The sequence below is a fragment of the Armigeres subalbatus genome, chromosome 2 (genome assembly GCF_024139115.2).
Source record: "Armigeres subalbatus isolate Guangzhou_Male chromosome 2, GZ_Asu_2, whole genome shotgun sequence".
In the NCBI taxonomy this organism is placed as follows: Eukaryota; Metazoa; Arthropoda; class Insecta; order Diptera; family Culicidae; genus Armigeres; species Armigeres subalbatus.
This window is the reverse complement of record NC_085140.1, coordinates 386783843-386798176: the sequence shown is the minus strand read 5'-3', so window position 1 is coordinate 386798176 and position 14334 is coordinate 386783843. Positions and strand designations below refer to the sequence as shown.

The window sequence follows — 14334 nt, the reverse complement described above, 5'->3', positions numbered from 1 at the left end:
ATCCTGAATGTACATTTGTACTTTTTATACATTTAAAGCCTGTCCACGTTATATTTCGGACACCCATCTTCCACCGCGATTTTTAAACATTTTTTTACAAAATACGGAGACAATCCATTTACATGACAGCTAAATCTTTCCGGTTTATGTGCTGCTTTCAGTATGTTTTAGCTAACGTCTAAATTGGTGAAATAGCGACAAATCGATTGAGCATTATCTAGCTGTCCGAAATCTAACGTGGACAGGCTTTATGCCATTATCTATACAATCGTAATCCAATCCTTCATCGGCCATAAATACATCAAGCAAGTGCTGGATTTCATATTTTATCCACTGTGCTTGCCACACATGATACTAATTAATCCAATGGTAGGTATAGAAGAGCTTTCATTGATAACTGTGAAAATACTAATAGAACACCAAGTTTCATTTTGAATAAAGAGCCATTGCAGAAGATTAAATAAACGTCATTTGCCCCAGTGTACTTTTAAAACCTTAAATCCCAGTATCTAAAAATTGATCCCAACATTTGCAGAAACGAAAGGTTCAGCGTCTGCGGAAACGGTTAGACTGTCGAAACACAGACAAAGGAGTTGAAACTGAACGGCGATGCTTTTTTCTATTAAGACTTGCTTTCATTTCTTGACATTGACCAAAGTCGATGCAACCTACGATTATTCGGTGTAGGATCGAGTGTCGTATCACAAATTTACATCCACTATTCATAAATTTCCGAGACACATCTCATACATATTAAACGTTTGAGTGACATCATCCTTTCTTTGGAATGCTGGCAGAATACAACGGCTGATATTTTTCGGCATTGGTCTTTTGTATGCGAAACTTTGTGAAAACTGTCCTTCACCAGTTTTCCATCATGCCGATAGAATGACATACATACGTTGTGAATTGCCCACCGATAAGCTAGTTTTTGTGACACCATTATGGTAATGCAATGCAGATAGTCAACCTGCATCAGTGCTTCGGTTGAAAAACGAATGAATTTAGTCACTATCTGTGGCATGATTTATTATAATTCATAGTTAAATGTGATTATTTATTTTGCAGACTGTCACATGGTTCACAAATCATCTAGTTAGGTGCTATCGTATGCTGCCATTTAAGTCGTATACACAAATCTTTATGTATTGGAAACATACATGCCTTCATGATGGATCTTTTTTCTAAATAATTTCTGAATACATAATCTAAATAATTATTATGGATTGTGGGATACAAATAGTCGAAGTTACACGAACTGAATTATCTTCTTAGTCAAAGGTATTTTTTAAACTTTTATCGATTATTCAACAAACACACCAACAATATGACGTGCTTGCTGTTATTTTTCAGCTTTCAAAATCGATCGAATGAATTATCCTCCACATGAGCCATGTGGTATAATATTGAGTGTTTAATGAAAATAATGATCATGCTTCGTCACACTTTTGGATACCGCCCTCTATTCTTGAAGCTCGACAATCCCGTCTTTCCATTCATCTCATCTCTTGTTCGATCTCCAAAATTAAGGTAGGCGCCAACCTTCTGAATCACTTGTTTCTCGCTTAAATTTTCAAAAGGACCTAAGTAACATGTTTTTCATGAATTAATTTGAATAGCGCAATCAACAGAACAACATGAAAGCTTTTGATTGCAGTACTCAAATTAATTCATGAAAAAAATGTTACTTAGGTCCTTTTGAAAAGTTAAGCGAGGTTTAACAGTTTTGACGATCTCGTACAACAAAGTTCCACCGGTATAACATAACAGTTTCATAAACAGCAATACATGCTTTTTTCTTCTGGTTGCTGTTTGCGAAACTGTTACCCTGGAACGCACCTTTTCTCTTCACCTTATTGTCGTTATGGCTGTCACCTTGCACCATTCAAACACAAACAGTGTCAATGGCGTACAAGTGTCATTCCCGCAGTTGAAACCAATAGATCACTATTCTTTCTGACACTTTTGGATGCCAACTCCCAGTGTAAAATGATTAGGTAAGGGTAAAGTTTTGCGTTTCCAATCTCCTCTACCCAAAGTAGGATTTTTCCATACAAATTTCCCAAGTAACAATTTTTATGCTTCTTGGATTTAGGGGAAAATACAAATTGGGTTTTTAGGGGTATTAAGATTACTACATACCTTAAATCTATTATAAAAACCGAGCCATAATCCAAAATTTCATGAATTTTGATTTTACTATGGGCCGAGCTGTCAACTTGTCAGCAAACTGCCAAGCAGTCAAATTTCCAAAATCTTTTATTGGATAGGGTCTATTAGGGTGAAAAAAATATGTTGTAGCTCAGAAAAAGGTGTTGTATCGAATGAATAAAAAAATCAAAATGTTATTCAAAATTTAACAAAAACCCAATTGTTAGCAATCTAAGCCTTTCGCCAAATTGAAAGATAAAATCAAAGAACATTTTTAAAGCTCAACTACATTGGGAACGCTGGATTTATCAAAAGATTAAGCTGACCCCACCAGAAAATCCCACAAGAAATAAATCAGGAGGTATTCAGGTATTAACGGCGTAAAAAGCAACCCCAGTCTTGTAGTATTCATTTTGTCACCTCTATTTTTTATGGGTGTGTCTGGAATTGATCCGGAGACTACTCGAAGAGCTAATCGAAATGGGGGAGTGAAACTTTGAATCAACAATAATAGTGAATAGATCTACCGACCATGGACACCATTAGAACATTTTTGTTTATTATTTATGGTTACACGCTTCGTTACAACAACCGTTAGTTTCACCCGACCAGAACTGATGCAAGATACGGCGGGTTGTATGAAGGCATAAGGTGGAACAATTTATATGTATTATAAATAAAACACCTCCAAAATGCTACTGTTTCGAAGTCGTCCACAGTCCACCCATTGGAAGACCATTATTAACATTCTTTATTGCAGTACTAATTCTCGCGCCTGCCGGATCTATCCGGCCGATCATCGCCAGGCACTCAATCCCGCTGCTGCAGTAGTCTTAATGTTCGTTTTTTATTGGCCCTATTCAAATTGTTTGCATCCCAACATACCTCGTATAATTTTATCGTCCTTAATATCTTCAATCACATCAGGCTTGAATCAGTTTCTTCAACAGACACCTGAATTTATGGTCACCGTGGCACGTGTAAAGATGGGTAGGAGAATGGGTAGGAGAATGTTCACATGATACTCGCTTTGATAGAAGCCGACGAGTCATCTGCACTTCCACGAGATATCACTGGGATGTTGGATATATGGGGTAGGAACCAATCCCGCTCTAAAAGATCAAAAATCTTGTATATCTTGTATTTGTTTGGAATAAAAAAACATTAATTTCGGTGTTCCCAGATCATCAATGTTCCATCAATACTCGAAGCTATTCTTGAGTTATGATTTTGGTCCTTTATGTGATCAACAAAGCGTTATACGGGGTTTTGGCCATATTTTTAAATTAGATTAACTTCATGGAACATCGCTTCCCTATTACAAAAATATCACAGTATTCCCAGGACATCTACGGTACTATTCTTTTATTTTTTAAGTACAGATATTGAAGGTCTTTATAGTCAACAAATCGATCTACGGGGTCTTGGTCATACTTGTGAAGTAGAATTACTGTAAACTGCTGTAATATGAAAAAATGATGTAAGTTCCGAATCACAACATACAAGTTTTCCATTTTCCTGTTAAAGAGCACGATGAGTACTACTCGTTAACACCAGTTTGCGGCAGTTTACCTCAGTAGTATGAATAAATATGTCACAGTATTCCTAGTATAAGAGCGGTGTTCCAAACTATTCTTGAGTTCAGATTTTCAAGATCTGTATGTCAATAAAGTTATCTACGGAGTCTTGGTTTTTATTTTTGCGCTAGCATAGCTCCATGAAACACCATTTCCCTATTGTAAATATGTCACAGCATTCCCAAAATGTTATATAAATGAATATCACATGTCAAAAACAGTATTCCTAGTATAATTACGGTACTCCAGTCTGGAGCTCAGATTTTGAAGTTCTGTATGGTATTGTCAATGAAGTGATCTAAGAGGTATTGGCCTTTGGTTTTTGAGTTAGCTTAGCTCAACTATGCTTGTGTAAATAAAATATGTCACAGTATTATCAAATCATCAACAATACTCCAAACTATTCTTGACTACAGATCTTGAAGTGACGGCCTTATCTTTGGGTTCAAATAGCTCCCTATTATAGACATTTCACAGTATTATCAGTACATCAATGGTACTCCAAACTAATCTTGGTTTCATATTTTAAGTTCTGTTCGAAGTATTGAGTTGGAACAGCTTCATAAAACACCATTTCGCTATTGTGAGTATGTCAAAGTATTCCGCAAACCTCATTGGTACTTCAAAAATTTCTTGAATCTGTAGGTTCTTCGAAGGTCTGTAAAGTCTGTAAGCGATCAACGGATATCGTCCTTACATGGGATATCGTCGTTATTATACACATGCCACATTATTCCCTGGACTTCTTCTTCTTCAATGGATCAACATTCCAACTAAAACTTCGCCTGCTTTTCAACTTAGTATTCTAGAAAAATATATTAAGCTCTTTTAGTGGAATGTATTAAACCGTCTAAGACAAATTAAGTACTGGACAGTACTTAATTCGTCTTAGACGGTTTAGTATTCTATATTTCCTGTAGTGACAAGTATAACCGATACACTTTGCCCAAAGTGTTGAGAAAGTTTACAACCCGAAAACATCCTAGATTGGACAGAGCATCAAACTCGCCATCCCAGTCAACACAAGATCGTATATGATGCCATATAAGGGCCGATGTCCACGCAGCGGTTTTTTACGCTGTCTGACCCCGGCCAATGTAATACTGTATCATTATGGTTTGATACCTCAAAAAGTTAATCTAACTCATTGATTATTTAGAATAGCATTAAGCAATATTAAGCAATTTAAGATCTGAAATTAAGGACAGTTTGCAGTGTTGTAGAAGGCCTGGAAATAGTATGAATCCCCAGCAACGCCACTTGTTTTTCAGTTGTTAACAACAACTGTGGTGCGACGAACTAAAGGTCTAAATTGGGTCCAAAAATGAAGAATCTGTATTAGATTTTCTTCCATTGAACGATAAAACTAATGATCCTGAACGCGTCAGATTTTTTTCCAACTCAGAAGTGGAAAAGAACATTGTTTAATTTGAAATTAAAAAATACATAGAAAATGCTTCCTCCGGTCTTTTTTGATGTACAGAATAAAGTGGTATAATATAGTTTCAAATGCACTATAGCAGCGGTTCTCAACCTGGGGTACATGTTCCCCCGGGGGTACCTTCGCTGACCCCAGGGGGTACCTTGGACGAAATTGCGTAATGGCGGACGAATTACAATTCTAATTAAAAAAACTATTGGTAAAGATTTAATAATTGTATAAATTTATATTCCAAGATTTTGAATAGAACATAATATGCATAGCAATTAGTAAATTAAAACAAATCGAACCATCCCTTTGCAGATACGTATTTCGACCACAACTGTGTGGTCGTCTTCAGTGCTCGTACTTGACTCGACTCGAAATACGTATCTGCAAAGATATCGAAATAATTGGTGGAATTAAATGGAGAATACTTAACTCGTATTAGACGGTTGAATACATTCCACTAAAAAAGAGCTTAAAATATTTTTTTTCTGATATCGAACCATGTCCACCACAGCCAACACAGTGTATGAAGGACTGTGGGACAAAAGATCAAAGATATCTTCAAAAACAATCTACTTAATCGAAACAAAATTATGAAAAATGTATAGAATATACTTCTTAACTAAAATATTAAATTTGAAGGTTCAGAAGCCTTGAGGCATAAGGCTTTTTTTTTCAAAAAAAAAACTCTTGGTAGCCTTCTTCTACGCGGTTCGAAAGCATCCTTCCAAGCAAAATAATTGGTTTAAGGTGGTTCAGAAGCCTCTTTTCGAAAGGGTCGGAAGCACCCTTTCAAGTGGCTCGGAAACTTCCTTTAAAGGGGGTCCGAATTCTACCTTCGAGAAGCTTGGAAGCCTATTTTTAAAAGGCTCAGTATCGCCATTTCAAGAGGCTCGAAATTTCCCTCGAAAGCCTCCTTTTAAGAGGCCTCGCTCCAAATTCTTTCACCCAATCCCCACAAGTGGTTCGGAAGCCTATTTTCAAAATGGTCGGAAACCCAGTTTTAGGAGGCTCAGAAGCCCACTTTCAAGAGACTCGGAAACCCCCTTTCAAGTGGTTCGGAAACTTCATTTCGAGGGGCTCGGAATTCTTCCTTGGAGAAGCTTGGAAGCCTAAGGCTCAGCAACGTCATTTTAAGATGCTCAATGCCTCCTTTCAAGAGACTCGAAAACCGAATTCTTCTTTCAGTCAGCCCCCTTTGAAGTGGTTCGGAAGCCTCTTTTCGGAAGCCCCCTTTCAAAACAGATAAGAAGCCCTCATTCAAGAGGCTCAGATGTTTTTTTTAAGAGGGTCACAATCCCCCTTTTCCAGATGGTTTGAAGCCCTCTTTCAAAAGACCCAGAAGCCCCTATAAAGAGGCTCGGAAGCCCACTTTCAAGTGGCTCGAAAACCCAATCAAGGGGCTCGGGTTTCTTCGTTCAAGAAGCTTGGAAGCCTATTTTCAAAAGGCTCAGCAACCACCTTTCGAAGGGGCTCGGAATTCTTCTTTCAGCCAGCCCCCTTTCAAGTGGCTCGAAAGCCTCTTTATGAAAGAGTCGGAAGCTCAGAAGCTCACTTTCAAGAGGCTCGGAAACCCCCTTTCAAGTGGCTCGAAAACTTCCTTTGGAGGGGCTCGGAATTCTTCCTTCGAGAAGCTTAGAAGCCTACATTAAAAAGGCACAGAAATGTCATTTCAAGAGGCTGGAAAGACCCATTTTCATGAGGCTCGGAAGCCCCCTTTTAAGGGGCTCAGAATCCTCCATTCGAGGGGCTCGGAATCCTGTTAGCCAACCATCACGAGTGGGTCGGAAGCCGCTTTTCAAAGGAGTCAGAAGCCCAGTTTCAAGATGCTCGGATGCCCCCTTTCAAGTGGCTCGGAATTTTACTTTCGAGTGGCTCGGAATTCTTTTTTCAAAAAGTCAACTTTCAAACGGCTCAGAAGCGTCATTTCTCAATCCTCAATCCCCAAAGCCTTCTTTCAAGAGACTCGAATGATCCCTTTCATGTGGCTTGGAAGCCTCCTTTTGAAAGCCTCGGAAACTCCCTTTTGAGGGGCTCGGAATTATTCTTTCAAAAGGCTTGGAAGCCTACTTTCAAAAGGGTCAGAAACTTCATTTCAAGATGCTCAAAAGTCTCTTTTCAATAGGTTCGAAAGCACTCTATGAGATAATCTTATGAGTTACGGTTATTAAAATAGGGGGTACCTCAAAGAATACAAACACACGAAGGGGTACCTCTCAAGAAAAAGATTGAGAACCGCTGCACTATAGCAAAACACCGCAGGGCACTTGACTTAATCTTTGCAATATAATATATGGGTCTGTCGTTTTGGGCTGATGTTTCATTCGTTGTGAAATGTTGCCTTTCCAGCAACAGAAGTTACTCAGCCCAAAACATGTATTAAAATGTCTCAAACACCGATGCATTATCGTTTGCAAACATAAACGAGGTTGGGCTTTAGAACTCAATTATGCACAACGCGTCGTATGTGAAACTTCTTGTGGAACACAATGACCTTGAGCAGTGGCGTAGCCAGAAAATTGGCCTGGAGGGGGGGTGGGGGGGGGTGCGGGTTTCTGAACATTTTTTTCTTTCAAAAAAAAAAATTCTTCCAAAAATTTTGTCTCTGGGGGGGTTTTATACCCAAAACCACCCCCATGGCTATACGCCACTGACCTTGAGATTTCCAACCTATTACAATAATTAACACACTATCAATTCTATTTGTAAATTTCGCCTACCGCTACATAGACAACAAAGTTATTTTTGAACTTCATTGTATCTTTTAAGGGACATACAATGTTTCTGAAACTAAAAAATGAGTTTAATAAAACTTAATGTAGTACCTGAGAATTTAATACAGTTTACTGGGAATAAGCAGTTATTTGAAAGATGTTGCGCGTGCTGCTTGGGATGTCTATAGTGGTGTATTGATTTCCTATGGAGCTATTCAGTGTCAAAAATATAGTCGAAACCCCGTAAATTACTTCGTTGGCCATTTCCACTTTCAAAGATTTGAACTCATGAACAGTTTGAAGCATCGAAGATATTGTAATCAATCTGCATTATCTCTGGAATGGTGCAAGGACGTATCATGATGCATTACAGATTCAAAAATAGCATGCTGTAGTGCCGGGTTTATTCTTTAGTTAAAACATCAAGATCACAACTCAAGGATAGTTTGGATCCTGTTGATTGGTTTTGTCGCCTGTTGATTGGTTTTGTCGCCTCCAAGAATGTGGCCATTCGCAGTACTTAATTGCAACACAGTCTTTTGAATCGGTATACCTGTAGATCACCACAATAATTAGATCGTAAATAGCTACGTTCTGATTCAGGAACGGAACATCGACTCTGACCACTACCTGCTGGTGGTTACAGCGCCCAAAACTATACGTCGTCCTCAATGTTCGGAACGCCCGCCTCAGTATGACCCAGATCGGCTGCAGTAACCGGATGTCGCTGCTGCGTATGCGCAACATCTTGAGGCAGCGCAAATTGTATGTAAGATGTTGGAAAAGATATCTATCGTTTTGCATAGATTTGAAATATGAACTTTAGTTTTCTTTCTTGTTGCAAATCAAAATAAAGATTGTTGATAGTGTGTTCATCAGGTAAACACTATGTTGTGGATGGAACCATGGATGCTAAGAATTCATTATGCCTATCAATTTATCAATGTTGTGCAAAACGAAGTTTGCTAGTCAAATATAATGCCATTGTATAAGAACCCTGTGTGTTCAATGAACTTCATAGGTCATAAAATTCATCTCAATGGTAGTTTGTTGCACTCCGTTATCTGCCTCTAGGTGAATGATAATAAAACTGCACGTTATGTCATTGGCTTGTCAGTCAGTTAATAAGCAACTGAGTTGAGAATATACTCTCACCGCTCGTTATCCGCCGTTGCATTAACCCACCCAGCAGCACGCGTGCGCTGTACTAAACTGACACCTTGCAGTAAGTGTGTCAATTGCATTCAGAGAGCCAGCCCGCAAAGCACCCAAGTGCAGATATGAAGTCAGCAACAGCATAAAGTTGGAAGACGAGCAGCATTCGACGCGCGTCGGTCGGCACGTAAATGGTTGAGGATTTTATTCTCACCACATGATACGGCAGTAATGAACAAATCGATTGATTGATTCGAATGCCTTTTCACTTTTTGCGAATATAATGTACGCTTAACGTTCAGCATCTATGCAGATTACACAAAACTATCCCTAGAGTAGGGAATATCAAGCAATTCACGTTCCCCAAGGTTTTACAAGATTTAAATATTCGATTCGGCTGACTCGAGGCGTCTTATTCATTCTTATCATCTCTTCAATATATCACCATGTTATTTCTAAAATGGAAATATCGGCTCCCAAAAGATTGATGTAGCTGTATATTAGGGTGATTATGAAAATGACGTTTACAATTTTCTTTTGATTTCAATCGAACAGCACCTCAATTCGATCAAAGTTCTAGCAATATTACTTATGAAAATTTTCGCAAGGTTTCCCTTTTAATAAATGGAAAATCGATTTTATTATGTGATAAATCATGAGGTTAATCGGTTAGAGACATCCCTAGGCTATTGAGTTCAAATTTATGATAGGGACTTTTTTTGGGTTACCGAAGCTTGTGGGCAATGTCGTTTCCTTCCTTTTAAATTCAATAACAAATTTTCCCACGCATTCGATTGGCACCCTAATGTATATGTATCAACATACGCACTACACACAGCGTGATGCTGTTCGAAGTCGAACCTGTAGTAAAAGAATGTTTGCTTCGCGGAAGCGATGATGATGATGTGATGATATCCAGTATTTCATTGAATTGAATTCTGTCAAATTATAAATTGTAAATGAATGTCAATGGCTTTTGTGCTGCTGGAATTGGTAAATTTTGATCGTTTGCCATATTTTAAAGTGTCAGCTTTTTTGGGTAGGTATCAATTCCCCTGTAGTCTGTACTGTACTCGTTAATTATGAGTGATGATCGGTAGAGTATGGAACGACTATAGTTTGCTTTCAGATGGTCTATCTATTCTTTACCCAGTAGGCAGGTGAATGAAGTTAATTAAAAGTACGCAAACACCATCATTGATTAAGAATCAGGTAGCTACGAATTTGGTGGATCTACTGAATTCTTTGATTGATGTCTGCTCTGTGGGAAGGTGGAAAATTCTATACACAATGAAATCAGATCTCTGAACAGAAACGATTTCGGTTCTAATAAGAATAAACAAGAAAATGTTACATGGTCAAAATCGATATTACCGTCATTGGTGGTAAGAATGGTTCATCGCTATCACCAACGGTCTGGAGGTCGGAAACAAAACCGACGACGGTATCTCACCTTTTTGTTGAAGCCGAAACTGATTTAGAGGCCTTTACAAGTCGGTGTAAGCCATTTCTCGAAGGATATAAATAACGGTACCTTAATCTAAAGTGGATTCCCATTTATCTTAATAAAGAAACGACTTCTTCATTTCTTCTCAATAGCTATTTCTACTCAATAGTGACGAATTTTAAGTCTAGGGAAACTCTATCTAAAAATCATTTTTTGAGTAAAATTATTGCTTACAGGTACAAGTAAGTTGTATGAGAAAGGCAAAAAACACATTTAGCCCCAGCAATGATAAATACCTTTCTTGATATTCAGTGTGATAGATAATATTTCTCGCCTCAGAATGATACATGCCAAAGTTATTGAAACCTGTTGCTCTCGCATCGATGCATTCCATTTGTATAAAAAGAGTTATATTCAAATAAGGATAGATATTGGCTCAGTTTTTCGAGCTGAGTTAATTGGTGTTTGAATTATATTTATTTGAATCCTTTATCAAAAATAAATGTTAGGATTGAAATCCAATTTCTAATTTCATGAATCTAATTTCCTAAATTAGCTTTCTAGTACAACGTTGTTGTAAGAGTAAGGCGAATAATGTACGACAATTCACTTTCCCAAAAAAATAATTATAATTTCTTCTTTTGTGCTAGTCGTGCTATAGGATGGTTGTTCCAATTAGGACACTATGGTCGCATTTTAGACTAATAGATTTAATCAATTTCTTGCTAGAAACAAGCCAGCTCTGGGCTTAAAGTCTCTCAAATAAAAACAAAAAAATGGGGTCAATTCAACAATTCAGTAAATCCAAAGACAGAAACAACCAAACCTCGTAGAAAGTGACCCCAGAGAACAATACCTTTGTTGTATCTAAATAGGGAAAAAAGTAGGAGAAAAATACTCGAAATTTTAAGCATGTACCAAATAAAACTTCAACGAAGTACACTGAGGCCGCTTTTTACGCAGATAAATTTCATCATCCATCGATCTACACCAGATTCCACACCTTTAAAATACCAACCACCTGAAAATTCTTCAATTTTTACGTGTGCTGAGCTGTCCGAGTGCCATAATCAACTAAAAACAAACCACGTAGCGACATCTGAGTAGAGTATATCAAACGAATCATTTTTATTTTATTTTACGGAATGCCAAGGACCTACGAGGACTTGGTGTTTTCGAAAGAAAGGTGCTGCGTACTACCTACAGAGGGGTAGAAAACTTTTCTAGGAGAAGGCGAATGAACCATGAATTGCATCAGCTGTTGGGAAATCGAACGACTGCGCTGCGCTGGGCGAAAATAGTTCTGCAACAAAGCGCGCAACGAGCAAATTGGATCGATCAGGTGGAAGACGACCCTCCTCTGCGTGGCTGGCGACGTGGCGACGTGCGGCTATGGACCGGGCGGGAGAGAATTTTAACGTACTACACAGGCCACATCAACCGCAGCATGATAATAAAATAAATAAATAGCTTACCGAAACACACACTTAGTTGCGGATTTCAGGTTGTTCGATAAAAACCAAAGCGCAAAAAAAGTTAAAAAAAATAATAATGAGTATTTATGAGGAATCCATCCCCTGTGCACTAATTGCTGCAGAAGAGTATAATAAAAATAATAAAGTCTAGTCTATGGAATTCATTTTGATTGGTGATTTTAGAGCGCAGACTTCGCCGATTGGTGAATTGCGAGACATTCAGAAATATTAAATTACGCAATAGAATGCTTGTCTACACGACTTTTGGAATTCACATGTTTTTATGCGGAGTTAGATTTATCAAGGTCATTTTGCCAGCTTCAGGCATCGTGACGATTCCGTCATTGATTTCTGATAGCAATCAGGACACAGATTTCAGAAGAAGCATGCGTATCATTAGTGTTCAATCTGCGTGGTACATATAAATTGCAATGATGCTAATGCTAATTTCTTGTATTTGAAAAATCAAAATTGAATAGTTCATCACAACAGATGCCAATGAATTTGGAGAACAGATAATTTAAGGTGAATTATCCCTAATTAAGCAATGTTGTTTTGCTTTTGGTGTATTAATATCAGATCTAGTCAAGATTGACCCACCTATCAGAATCGGTACCTTTCTCGTAGATTTAAGCAATCCATAAATGTTTAGAAAGATCAAAATGATCACAATATCCACCATTTATCAGTAACATTCAATATGTTCGTTCATGTTAATTATCGTCCTGTGATAAATTGGTGGTATGGCTACAGCACTAGAACGCACTTGGGCACGATTTGGTCAATTTTCAATGTTATTAGAAAGGAATACTCGCCGATTTTTAGGTTAATTTTTAAACTAATTCATTAAAAAAGTATTATTTTTCAATAAACGTACATCATCCCAAAGGAATCATCTGAATTCGTAGAGTTGAGTCATTGATTGGAAAGGCAAACTCATATTGAAATGTTATTTTTGAGGTCATTTTAAACCCTTTCAATAAACCTTGGAATCAAGAAAGCCAAAAAATTCGTGGCCATAAACTGTTAAGCACTTGAAAGTTACCCTTTCAAGCGGGTCATAAACCCGCAGTTTCTAATTATATATCATTGTGGTACATACATTAGGTGGTTACTCACCTAGACTTATAATGGCTGCAATTTAAGATATCCTAGATAGTTATCAATGATGTTGATAGGTTCTGCTTTCACCAAACTTTACTCCTCACTTGCATGCACCGTATAGCACAGTCGGTTTTTTATGTCGTAGGATAAATCGTCCTATTACTTCTCCCCTCATCCGGTACAAATAATTTCATTAATTCTAGAGCACATAAGCTTCTTCGCTACCACTCTCCACCTCTACCTTCTTCTTCCATTTTCATACACAATTCTACTCTACGCAGAATAAATACTTTTTCGTTAGATTTTATTTCCACGTAATACTTCTCGGTCGATGATATCGCACTCATGAGATTTTATTTTTCACAGACATTTTTTGTATATTTTTATATCAGCCTCGCAATGTCAACCGTTAATTAAAGACGCCATCCACAACAACGATCAACAATGTCGTTAGTCGTGCTACACACTCTAAAACCTCAGAATTCTTTTATCAATTAACAGGCGTCTAGCCACTTCTGCGATACTCTAAAAAAAACTGTTTCCAAAGGTATAACAGAGGAATCTGCGAGCTACAATACGCCAATAAACCTCAGTACAATTTTGTTTTCATTCGGAATCACTTCCACACCACAACCCCCAATGCGAAACATAACTAGTAAACACAGCAGAAGTCTCGTTGCGGCACAGACGACAACATGCTACATATTGTATAACTCTTGAACTTGATTTGATTTCCATTCCTTTGAATTCCACATCCTATCCGATTGAAAGCAGGTCGTCAAATGCAAGCATATGGGCATAAATATAAACCGACGCGACGTTTTAAACACACTTCCACAGTAAAACAACACTACTGGAAACCCTAGCTGTATCCTGCAGTATTCCACGAAGTTGAAGAATCTGTTAGAACCATTCGCAAACAGAGGAACAACGCGCGCACCCTGCTTCCAAGTTGTCCAAAAACACACACAGGAGGCTACATCGACCACCCGACACGAGCTCTCGACGCTAACTGAACGTATATGCGTATTGAACCTTAACGTGGGGCTGCTGCTGGGGCTACCAATTTGATTCGGCTTTGGAGTCGCTCCCCATCAAGAGAGGAACTACGGAGAGAAGCTTCGAACCGAAACCATGAATGAGTGATACACCTAGTGGCTATGCTGGCTGGCTGTAGGGGCGAGGCGGGAGAGTAAACATAATCAAAATAACTCGCTGAATTGTGCACTCCCATCATTTGCGGTTTACAGATGTTACACTACTGATGGGTTTACGTTTACAA

The 14334-nt window shown here is 38.1% G+C and overlaps 1 protein-coding gene across 4 annotated transcripts in view; it reads right to left on the bottom strand.

The window, feature by feature from the left end:
* Positions 1 to 14060, bottom strand: part of LOC134213182 (uncharacterized) — a 191757-nt gene extending 177697 nt beyond the window's left edge. For 2 of the 4 annotated variants that reach the window (XM_062691869.1, XM_062691872.1), the window contains exon 1: positions 13068 to 14060. The gene's annotated coding sequence lies outside the window, so the exon portion shown is untranslated. The remainder of the gene's footprint in view (positions 1 to 13067) is intronic. The other 2 variants (XM_062691870.1, XM_062691871.1) reach the window with 2 other exon arrangements.
* Between the last annotated feature and the right edge of the window lie 274 nt (positions 14061 to 14334).